We start from the raw sequence: 12,671 nt of genomic DNA, 5'->3' as shown, positions 1-12,671 counted from the left end.
ATATACATCCTCTATATATATATATATATATATATATATATATATATATATATATATATATATATATGTATTTTCAGAAAAATCTTGGAGATAAAATTAGCTCTCTGGAATCAAAGCGGTAACAGCTACTAAGGGGCATAACTTTTAAAACATTTAGAAGAAAAACATGTTTGATCACTGACTCATGAATCAATTAGTCATGGCAGCTACTTTTGTAGCAAATTGATTAATCAAAATAAGAAAACTAAATTTATGCCAATCCTTAGGGAGTTTACAACTACTAGATGAACTATTAGAAAGTATATACTCATTTGATTAATTAAACTACTACATTTAAAATCCTTACACACTGATCAAAGAAGTATGAGAACACCATCATTCAAGTGATTCTGATGAAAAGCTAACTTTTCCGCAAGAAAATTTGAGATGTTCTGAGCAGTTCAATGACACTAAAACCAGTACCAAAGTTTTGTAGGGTGGTTCCACCAATGAATCGAAAACACTGCCAAGACAGCAGAAGGACACTTATAAGTAGAAGTGACAATGCATTTGAGCCGATTTATTACTACTCCAAGGTTGCTTTAGTTTATTTCGACGTGTTACAGTTGCAACGGAACAGAAAATAATTCGGCTATGTTTAAATTATTTTGACGCGGGCGGAATTGGTGTACACCCACCTCAGAAACCTAATATTGGACCCCAAAAGCATAAAACTGGTGTGCGAAAAACAGATTAGAGAAAGTGAGGGACATAGGCATTTGAATGCCGCATTTAAAGAAGAGACTAATAATAATGTATGATAGTCAAATAAGAACAAAAAACAGATTAGAGAAAGTGTGGCTTCCATTCTCCTTTGTCAAACTCAATATAGCATATAGAAATATTTACTGCTTTTCTCTGCCTAAGATAATAATCAGTTATGTGTGTGAACCAAACTAAATTGTTACTGCAATTCTCTGCATAAAGAAATAGTTACTGCATTTCTCTGCCTAACATAAATATAGTACCAAAATAAAATTTATGAAATTCATATTATCAAATGGTTTCTTAATTTTTTTTTAGTACAAGGTAAATACCTAACATAATAACTTGACAGCGAAACTTCCACATTTCCTTCCAAATATTACCAAACTTCAAAACATAATAAAATACAATCAACACTATCATACAACAAAGTTTGAACTACATTCATTTTATTTAGTACAACAGATCATACTTATGCATCCTATATATGTGTAACCAAACACTCAAAGATGTACTCCAGGATGCTAGCCAAAATACAGCAGCAGTGGATTCATCCCATAACAAAGGAATTGAACATCCTGAAACAAAATTCAATTTCATTATTTGTAATAAACATCATTGGGATCAAACAAATGAGCATGTAAAAAACAGACAATTTTCCATTTGTAGACTTTGAAGATTTACTTTTATACTTATCTTATGACACAAGACTTGTTCTTTTTGTTGATTTTACAAAACTAACTTATAAGTTATAACCTATCTTAAACTTATTTCATGACAAATCATTGAACAGTGAGAATGCAATACAAATTGTAGAAATGCTTTATTTAAACATATATCAACAGTGATAATATATTAGTATTTAATAATATATATTCAAGATAATTTACACATGAACGAAAGGTAGATGGACAATAAGCTGCACCAGTAAACCTTTCTGTATAGCAACTATCCCTAGGCAAAATGTATTCATGATTCAGTTAAACCATAAAAATTAAAATAGAAGAGTAAGAAAGAACAGTAGTACCTGCTATCATTTTAGAGAGCTAGCCAGCCAGGTACATAGATCACTGCTTCCACCACTTGAAGATTCTCAATATTATAGCATTCAGGAATTTTGAGTAGGTTTCTCTCCAAGAAGGTAGCAACAATATTGAGCCTAAAAAGCCGACGAAACCAGTGAAGAATCCTATCCCCATGCTCATGAATAATGCTTCCAAAAATATTGAACCGTCATCTCCTTCATCAGTTGGATGGACTAGATGTTCAGGCGTCTCTTCTGGACATTTTATATCAAGTGGTTCTCCACAGAGATTGGAATTTCCTACAAAACTTGAAGCATTAAAGCTCTGCAACTGCGTTCCAATTGGAATTTTTCCATAGAGCTGATTGTTTGACAAATCCAACATAGTGAGGCGATCAATATGAGCTAGGCTGGAAGGAATTTTGCCTGAAAGATGATTACTTGATAGATCAAGAAATTCAAGTGATTTGAAGTTTCCTATGTTTGGAATGATTTCCCCAGTGAGATTGTTTCTTGACAAATTTAAGGAAATTAATCCAAATAAGTACTCAATTTCAGTTGGTATTTCCCCAGTAAGATGGTTGCATGAGAGATCAATGGTTTTTAACAAAACATCTGCCTTTTCGTAGGCTTGGTGTACACCTTTCCACACCAGGAATAGTTCAAAAAGATTTGGTAGTAAATAAGACACATCCATGTAAATGATTTTATACGAATCATCCAATGTTGTAGTTGAACTTTCGATGTCCTGAGCCATTGAAGTAAAATTATTTACACACGTTGGGATTCCTCCTGATAATTTATTTAGTGACAAATCCAAGACATGAAGTTTTTTCAAATAACAGATATTTGAAGGTAGATTTCCATACAAGTAATTGAATCGGAGACTTAAAATTACTAATCGGTGTAAATTGTCTCCGATCCATGAAGGTAATGGACCATGAAACATATTTTGTCCAAGGTCTAACCAAGCTAACTTGTTTGAGCAATTCTTCAAGGCAGAAGTAATTGGTCCACTCAAACTGTTATTTCTTAAAACCAAAGCTTTCATGCTAACAAGAGCAGCCATTGAGAATGGAATATTTCCGGACAACTTATTATTACTCAGATCAACAAACTGTAGTGAGGTTAAATTATTCCAACAATCAGGCAACTCACCCGTCAGTTGATTGTACGACAAGTCCAATGATACCAAAGGTTGAGGCTTACTTTTGCTGCATAGAAAGGAATTGAAATCTGAAAATTTATTATAGGAAAATTGCAGTGCTGTTGCTTGCAATAAAAAAGAAGGAATGGAACCTTCAAGTTGATTCGAATTCAAATCTATAATAGGCTTATTGGTAATCTTGAGGTCGAAATTGGGAATCCTACCGATGATATTGTTGTCTGACATTTTCAAGATATCTATTGTTTGTAATTTTTCCCAAAACCAAGAAGGAAATCTCGAATTCAGATTGCAATATGAAAGGAGAACACAAGATATATAATTTTGTGTTTGCAGCCAATTAGGAAATCTAGAATTCAGATTGCAAGATATAAGATTCAAATTTATTAATTGAAAAGAAGGAACCCAATCATCACTAACCTTCATAGTCAATAAGTTTTCAGACAAATATAGGTCTTCCAATTTGGAGAGGTTAGTGAAATGAGATTCAGAGACAACACCTTCAAAAGAGTTTCTGCTCAGGTCTAAATACTTTAACTCCATAAGAGATCCAATGCTCATGGGTATTTCTCCAATTAATTTATTTCCATCAAGATACAAAGTTGTCAAAGATGAGAGGATTGAAAGGTCGGGAAATATGCCAGAAATTTGGTTATTCCATAAAGATAGTGTCTGTAACGAGGATACATTTCCAATGCAGTGTGAATAGTTATTATGGATGATAAAATATGAAATTTCTCCACTTAAGTGGTTATTATCAACCCAAAATTTCTGCAAGGTGCATATGATCCCAATGGATTTAGGGATCTTGCCCTCTAGACTATTGTCATGCATATCGAGATTCACAAGTGAATGCATTATGTTTCCAAAATCTTCTGGAATTGTACCTCTTAACAAGTTATCAGAAAGGTCAAGGTGTTCAAGATTAGAGCTGTAGTTAAGCATCCAGTGGAATATCAACGGTGATGTTAAATGATTCCGAGATAAATCAAGGACAATGAGAGAAGTGGAAAAGTTCAACTCGGAATTAGATAAATGAAGCATATTTTCATCAGAAAGGCTGCATTCACTTAGATACAATTGTTCAAGGCTTGGAAGCTTAGCTAGTAATTGCAAGGTGTGACGAGAAGAATCGTTGAGATTTTGAACTTCACTCAAGTCAAGATTTCTCAAGGAAGACAGATTTGATAGCCACCCAACATTGCCATGATTAAGATTAGAATTGGAATCAAGTTTAAGAGAATGCAACGACGAAAGATTTCCCAATTGGAAAGGGATTGCTCCAATGAGTTCATTGTTGCTGAGATCAAGGTGTCGCAGTTGTGAGAGATTCCCAAGTTGAGAAGGAATCTTCCCATCATAATTGCCATGTGAAAGATCAAGGTACCTTAAGTTACTGAAGGAACCAATAAATTTCGGGATTTGACTGCTAGTAATCAAAAGCCTGAGGTCTAGATATGTTAGATGTTGCAACTCAGTTATTGAAGGATTGATTTCACCCCGTATTCTCGAACAATGCAAATCAAGCCTTTGAACATAACCCGTTTGGTTGTTGCATTGGACTCCCATCCATCTGCAACAATCTGCATAATTTGGACCGTCCTTCCATGTGGACAGCATGCCATACTGATCATGAAGGCCATGTTTGAATGTGAGGAGTGCTTGTCTCTCCCTTTCTTTGCACTTTGTTTCTCCATTCTCTATTGCTGAGTTGAATCCAACAATGGAGGACAACACCAACAATGCATAGAATATAATAATAATATAGTTTCTCATCGTAATTAATTTCAAAAACAAAATAAAGCTGCTGTGTTTTGTTCTATTATCTGATGGAGGGGGATATACTATATTCTCAAGAGTATACAAACACTATTTATACTAATTTAAGTGCATAGCCAAAGTCAAAAGGAAACATGAAGTGGGTCCAACAAGAAAACCAGAGTTTTTACCTAGAAAACCACTTCTAAGATAAAAGTTTCACCCTATCAACCAGACACTCGACAGAAAAGGTCCCTTCCGAAAAAAAGACGTCATTTATGATCTCTAGATCGTCCACACAATAGTTTGTCAGATTAACAAGCGCCCGAATCTATCTTTTCTACCCATGTTCATGCCCAAGAAAGCCTCAAAATACCTTAAAACACTACGTGGAAGCACCAGCTCACACCCAACCACCGAAGAACCATACCAAACAAGTGAGATTCGGTTACAAGAGCCGAATAAGTGCTCAGCTAATTCAGACCAAATCTACATATAGCACACACATAGACGCAATAGACCCCAATGACACCCCGCTGTCAAAGATTTTGATGAGTCAGAGTTCGAAACTTTAGATACTCCACTTATCCACTTTAAGGTAAAATTTCTAGCCACTAGACTACGTGAGAAAAAAGTAAAATAAAATTCATAAACAACAAAATGTGTTAAAAATTCTCACATCAAATATAAGATAATATGAATATAATTATATAATGAGCTAGTGACCCAATATCCTCACCGGTTCGATGATCGATCCAGTTTTTCAAACACTGTCCACAAGTCCCAAAAAGATAATTCACACGTAAATCCGTAGGAAATATTTCGTCTAATATCCTTGGAAAAATTCTAGTATAAAATTAATAAAATATTTTATATTTATTAGCAACAGCTTACTTATTTTTTTAATCAAATATATTATATATTACTAATATAATAACAAAAATAGTACAACAGAAAATTTAGAACGACAAAGAGAGATGCCAGAAATTTTGGATGGTTCTTTTATTTGGTTGTCCATAGCCTTATGCTGTGCTCAATTTTTGGATGGTTCCTTAATTTGGTTGTTCATTAGGATTATCTTGGATTGGTTTGCACTAGTTTTAGATTGACTGGTTGTCCATTTGTGTATTGCATCCTTTTTCTGCAAGTTCAGGAGCTGTTTTGGCTTGTAGCTTAGTGTTTCCATTAGCATGTTGCATTAGATCAAGGTTGCATTGGAGACCTAAAGCATTTGTAATGGTGACTGTCATGTACTTTGTCTTGTTTTGGAGTGGTGAAACTGAATTTTGCACATCTAGTGCACAATTCACTCTTTAATATATATTTTGCTTCTCCAAAAAAAAAAAATGGCAGAAGTCTACAAGGAAATACCAAAAATAAAACTATAAGGAAATACCAACAAACTTGAACCCCAAAAAGCAGTACATATATCTATAATGAACCACCACGAGAAGATCCCCCCTCATGAAAATATAGGCGAGGGTCAACCACAGGTAGAACTAAGCAACAAGAGGGCCTCTAATGCCCCTAACCTATCGAGACTCAACATGATACCCGAACAAACTCTATCGATTCTAGCATAAAATATGGTGGATATCTCATTCGTAAAAGGAAAAGAGAGACTAGAGTTTTTACCTAAAAACCACTTCTAAGATAAAAGTTTCACCCTATCGACCAAACACTAGACATAAAAAGCCCCTTCCAAAAAAAGACGTCATTCCTAGATTTAGGACAATATATCCACACCAACACTACCATACTATTATTGGCAGTTTGGCACCCATCCACTAGAACAGAACACCTATATCCAATTAATCTATATATTATTATTATTATTATTATTATTATTATTATTATTATTATTATTATTATTATTATTATTATTATTATTATTACATAATGCATTTATATATTTATTGGAAATATTCTTAGAGTTTATAAGATTCAATAAATCTCTCGAATTCCATTTTTTTCTTTGGCACAGCTATAATGGAAGACTTGGAAAATATGTCACGCGGAAAGTATCTTTTTTTACTTTTAGCACACTTTATCAATGGAAGACATGGAAAAAGATGTCACACTGGAAAAAAGTACTACCTAACACGGCAAAAATAACTTCTAAATCTACGGTAATTCAAAATAAAATATACTTGTCCTTGGAAGATTAACTCATTCGATACATTTTATACGTAAGGGTTGATGCTTCAACCCCGGATATTTTATTTATCCACTGTAATGGTGAAATTTCTAACCATGAAATTACCTGACGAAAAGCATAAAATAAAATATATTTTATTGTTGTACAAAAAGTAAAATAAAATTAATAAACAACAAAATATTTTAAAAAATTTCACATCAGATATAAACAACACCCGTTATAAGTGATTGCATGGTCTCATGATCAAGAAATATTTATTTGGTCACACACTTAAAACACAATAAATCATATAATCATTTAAAAAAATATGTATTATTTAATTATTACTTTTTCTACATTTACCTTTTTTGAGTGTGTGACCAAATAAATATTCATTGGTCATGAGAGATGAGACCATGCAAGAATATCTCGCGATAAACAGACAAATTGAATCTCAATTTCAAAATTCATCTCTCTCTTAAACACATCCTAAAACACTCGGAAACATGTATGTTGCGGTTACTGCATCATGCAGTAACTGTTTGTGTTAAATCATAATCAATAGTCAAAATTGATTTTGAATGTTTGATTTAGACCATTTGATCTCAAATCAACGATTATTATGTATTAATACGTGCAACAATAGTATTTTCTATATAGCAGGAAATCCATATCCAAAACACAAATATCCTTCTTTGTGAGAAGGAAGTTAAATAACAAGAGTGATTACCATTGAAGGAAAATATTACATTGAAATATTATTTTGTGTAAAGTGAAAGTAAATGGCTAATGAATATTTTTTAGGTTTATCCCTTACGTTTATTTTAAGTTTCAATTTGGTCCCTTACGTTTAAAAAGTATTAATTTGGTCCCTTACGTTTATTTTAAGTTTCAAGTTAGTCATTTCCGTCAATTTTGTCACTAATACCGTTTAAACAGTACACGTGTTAGTGTGTCTAAGTGCCACGTGTCAGTCCACATATGCCAATTGGCTGCAACATGTGACAAAATTGACTGCCACCGTAGTATTTTCTATATAGCAGGAAATCCATATCCAAAACACAGATATCCTTCTTGTGAGAAGGAATTACCATTGTAGGAAAATATTACAGTAAAATAGGATTTTGTGTAAAGTGAAAGTAAATGACTAATGAATATTTTTTATTAGTTTATTTCTTAGGTATTAATTAAATTATTTTTTGTTTAGTGGTCTTCCTACCTTAGAGAAGAAGCCCTGCTTTTCAAAAGTATGACAACACTGTCTGTCATTCAAATGATTCTGTGATGATTAACTAACATTGCCGTGCGCGACAAGTTTGAGATGTTCTGGGCAGTTAAATGGCACAAACACAAACACAAATGATTCTGTTGAGATGCTTGAGTTGAGAATGAATCAAACACTGCCAAGACAGCATAAGGACACTTACCAGCCAGTTTTTGAAAGAATCAAGTGACAATGCACTTTAATATAGTAATGGTCACATTTGTGCCGATTTAATACTACTCCAAGGTTGCTTTAGTTTATTCGACATGTTACGGTTTCAATGGAACAGAAAAAAATTGATGGAATGATTCTGTCTTATACATAATAATTAACAGAAGCCTAACAAAAATACCAGTTCTTTTTAGTACAGAAGCCTAACAAAAATACCAATACCATATAACTCTTGGGCAGAAATAAGAAAAAGATTATTGGTTTATTCCTCCAATTGGCAGACTACTTTCTTTATAAATTATTGACTTTCTAAATCCTACCAAACAGAGCTTCTCAGCAGTCAAAGTGTTGAAATCAAAACAAACTTGTTTTCCATTGATTAGTTTAGGGAATATGTATCCCTTCTTTCCAGCTTTGACAGGACGCTCAATGCAACGTAAGGGACAAAAATTATAGAGTATAGTCCATGATTCCTTCACACCAAGTTCACCCAAAACTGATATATAAAAAGTATTCATTTCTTCACAAACTGAGATTAAAGCAATGGACCCGTTCAACACAAACAAGTCTTTCCAGAAACCATCATCCTCTGTAGATATGGTATGGATGTTATAAGAAATATCTCATTGCTTAGGTCAATTGATAATAGATATACTTCATCATCGTTTTCATCGTCATAGCCATCTTCACCCAACCAATGACACACTCCATCCAGACACACTCCTTCATCTCTATAATCATACGGGACATCAAAATTAAGTTTCTTCCATGAGTTACTTCTTAAGCTATATATCTCCCAGAAGAGATCATGAGATATATTATCCAATGAAAGATCATCAGTATCACTATCAGTGTCACTATTTCGATCATGCAATACCTGTCGAATAACCTTATAGTCATCATTGATAGAATCATAGGCAAAACCATGTCGAGTAATTTCAACATCCATATAGCGTACAGATTCACTCAGGCTGGTAGGAATAACCTTGATTTCCTTGGTAGTTGGATTCCACAATACAACTCTATTATTTGGTTGAGAGTCACAAATTAGACAAAGAACCCCATGAATACTACTAGATCCCACAACATAAAATTCAGGGTCAGTCTCTTGAAAAGGATTTGGCCAATCGAATTTGGTCTTACTCTCAAACCTCTCGCCAGAAAGAGAATACAACTCACATTTATCTTCATCATTGATATTCATATTTCGAAGTAGTAGGAGAGACGTATCATCATAGTACGAACGATTATGACATAACAATTTTTTGAGGAACAAGCTCATGAAATAAGGGTTTCTAAACAAGAGGGTCCATGATTTGCGTACGCATCCAAAACGGTTCAAAGACTTCAAAGACAATTTTGATAGAATGGAAAATGCAAGATCATCGGGTATATCATAGCTAACCTTTTTGGTTTCTGGCTGCTCAGGTGAAAAACATTCCATCTCCACGACTTCGAGCTTGCAATTGAAACCTTAGTGAAAATACGATGGAGAAATTAGAGGTTGTTTTTCGATGACAAAACTCCGCCCAAATTTTTGTAGATCCTAATTTGGATCTAGCCGGAAGCAATAGCGGTATGCTCTAAAAAACGTTAAGGGCAACGATATTTGTATCGCCGACTAAAAGGTTGCAGAAGATGAGATCCATGGAGCAATTCTTAGATAACAATCAAAGATAAGATCGAAGAGAATGAAACGCGTTAGTCAAAATATTTATGAAAACAAAAGAACAATCTCACTTTTAAATTTAATAATTTTGAAGGTATATTAATTAATACTACTATATATTAATATTGACGCGTTTACAAAGCGTTACCGACGTTGTAGTCAGTTTAGATATTGCATTGTGAGGAGTCATATTTGGTCAAATCACATCTTATAATTGTCTATGAAGATATTATAGGGATTAAAAATATATAAAAGTGACACTATGATTTAATTGTATCGACAAGAAATAGAACATACATCTATGTAATTCAAGACTAAAACTGCACCAGGACTTTTCACCTCCCTTAGGAATACGGTAATCTAAGTCTCAGATTATTAAGAAATTTGTGGTGAAAATGGAGTAATCATTCTTATATTCATTCTGTTACAGTGATCAATAATAAATTTTCCAGTATACAAAATTGTTTCCTTTTGTTAGAAATGGTAAGGTACATATACCATTTAGCTTGTGAATATGTAATTTCATGCCAACCAGGAATGGAACCTTCAAGTTGATTTGAACTCAAATCTATTAAAGGATAGTTGGTAAGATTGAGTTCCAAATTGGGAAGCTTGCCGGTATTGTTTGCAATTTGTGCCAAAACCAAGTAGGTATTGGATATAGATTACTCACATTTGAAAGGGAAAGAAAGAGTAAGTATTTTTATGTTCGGATCCAATTTGAATTCAGATTGCAAGATGATAGCCTTAAATCTAGTAATTGAAAGGGAGGAACCCAATCATTACTAATATTTATAGTCAACCGATTATGGGACAAGTGTAGAATGATCAATTGGGAGAGGTTTGTAAAATGCGATTCAGTCACAACCCCGTCAAAAAAGTTTCCACCCAACATCAAAATCTCTAACTTTGCATGTGAATTGATGCTTGTAGATATTGCAATGTCTCTTAATGTGCCTGAAATGCAATTTTCCTCCAAGTCCAGTTCTTGTAATGAGGACACATTTCCATTGCATTTGGAATGATTAGTAGTATGAGTAAAACTTGAAATGTCTCCACTCAAGTTATTATCCATAGCCCAAAATGCTTGCAAAGTGCATATATTCCCGATGGATTTCGGGATCTCTCCATCTAGACGGTTGCTTGAGAGATTGAGACTTACAAATGAATGCATTTTGTTTCCAACATATTCAGGAATGCTACCTTTTAATATGTTATCAGAAAGGTCAAGGTGTTGAACATTGAAGCTGTAGTTAACCACCCAACGAAATATCATTGATGATGTGAAATGATTTGTAGATTGATCAAGAACGGTTAGAGAACTAGTGGAATTGTTCAAACGAGAATCGAATAAAGGAAGAATATTAGCATCGGAAAGGCTACATCCACTTAGATCCAACTCTACAAGGCATGGAAGCTTCGCAAGGAATTGTAGGGTGTGTTGAGAAGAATCGTTCAGATTTTGAATTCCAGTCAAGCCAAGATTTCTCAAAGCAAAGAGATTTGATAGCCACTCAACATTGCCATGGCTTTGGTTGTTGATTCTAAGATCATAATTGGAACTGAGTTTAAGAGACTGCAATAATGAGAGATTTCCAAGTTGAAAAGGAATTGTTCCAATGAGCTCATTGTATCTAAGATCAAGGTGTTGTAGTTGTGAGAGATTTCCAAGTTGAGAAGGAATTTTTCCACCATAATTACCAATTGAGAGATTAAGATATCGTAATTTGCTAAACAAGCCGACAAACTTTGGGATTTGACTCGCGGTATTCAAATAACTGAGATCTAGATATTTTAGATGATGTAGCTCAGTTATTGAAGGATTTATTTCACCACTCAAATGATAATTATAAAAACCGTGTAGATCAAGCTTTTGAACATAGCCGGTTTTATTGTTGCATTGAATTCCACTCCATTTGCAGCAATCTGCATTTGGACCGTCTTTCCAAGTAGACAACATGTCATACTTGTCTTGAAGGCTTTGTTTGAACGTGAGTAGTGGGCGTTTCTCCCTCTCTTTGCATTTCGTTTCTCCATTTTTGGTTTCTGATTTGAATCCAACGATGGAGGACAACACCAACAATGCAATAATCCAGTTTCTCATTATAATTTTCACAAAAAAAATAAAATTGAGATTTTTTTTTTTGTCAATAAATTGAGATTCTCTAATGGATATATATAAAAAACTGTGTTCAGGAATTTTTTTTTCCCTGCTTTCCATTATCTTAAACGTGTAATTTTTTTTTCTTTAATGAATTTCATTATTTGCTTTCCCGTTGGATGACATTTTTTTGTGGATGACGATATTTTGTACTCATTAGCATTTTCCACATCCACATTGATAACCTTTTTATTTTGCGGCTGCGCAGGTGAAAAATAATCCATCTCCACGACTTCGAGCTTGCAATTGCAACCTTCTTAGTGAATAAAAGATGGAAAAATTAGGGTTGTTTTTCAATGACGAAACTCGGGCCAAACTTTTGTAGATCCTATAATTTGGATCCTGCCAGAAGCAATACAGTACGCTCTAAAAAAAGTCAAGGGCGACAATATTTGTATCGCCGACTCAAAGGTCGTGGAAGATGAGATCCAAGGAGCAATTCTTAGATAGCAAGCAATAGCTCCCGGTGTGACTTCATTAAAAGCAATCAAAGATAAGATCGTAGAGAATGAAAATATTTCTGAAAACAAAAGAATAATCTCATTTTTTAATTTAATTAGAGGTATATTAATTAATAC

General features: G+C 33.7%; 3 pseudogenes; all 3 read right to left on the bottom strand.

The window, feature by feature from the left end:
- Positions 1-1,811: 1,811 nt before the first annotated feature.
- On the bottom strand, positions 1,812-5,709 carry LOC123892126 (annotated as a pseudogene).
- A 2,808-nt stretch (positions 5,710-8,517) lies between these two features.
- LOC123892125 lies at positions 8,518-9,707 on the bottom strand (annotated as a pseudogene).
- Positions 9,708-10,348: 641 nt separating this feature from the next.
- On the bottom strand, positions 10,349-12,153 carry LOC123892124 (annotated as a pseudogene).
- Between the last annotated feature and the right edge of the window lie 518 nt (positions 12,154-12,671).

This window comes from Trifolium pratense, linkage group LG6 (assembly GCF_020283565.1).
Source record: "Trifolium pratense cultivar HEN17-A07 linkage group LG6, ARS_RC_1.1, whole genome shotgun sequence".
In the NCBI taxonomy this organism is placed as follows: domain Eukaryota; kingdom Viridiplantae; phylum Streptophyta; class Magnoliopsida; order Fabales; family Fabaceae; genus Trifolium; species Trifolium pratense.
Note: the sequence above shows the minus strand (reverse complement) of the source record. Positions and strands in the feature narration are given on the sequence as shown.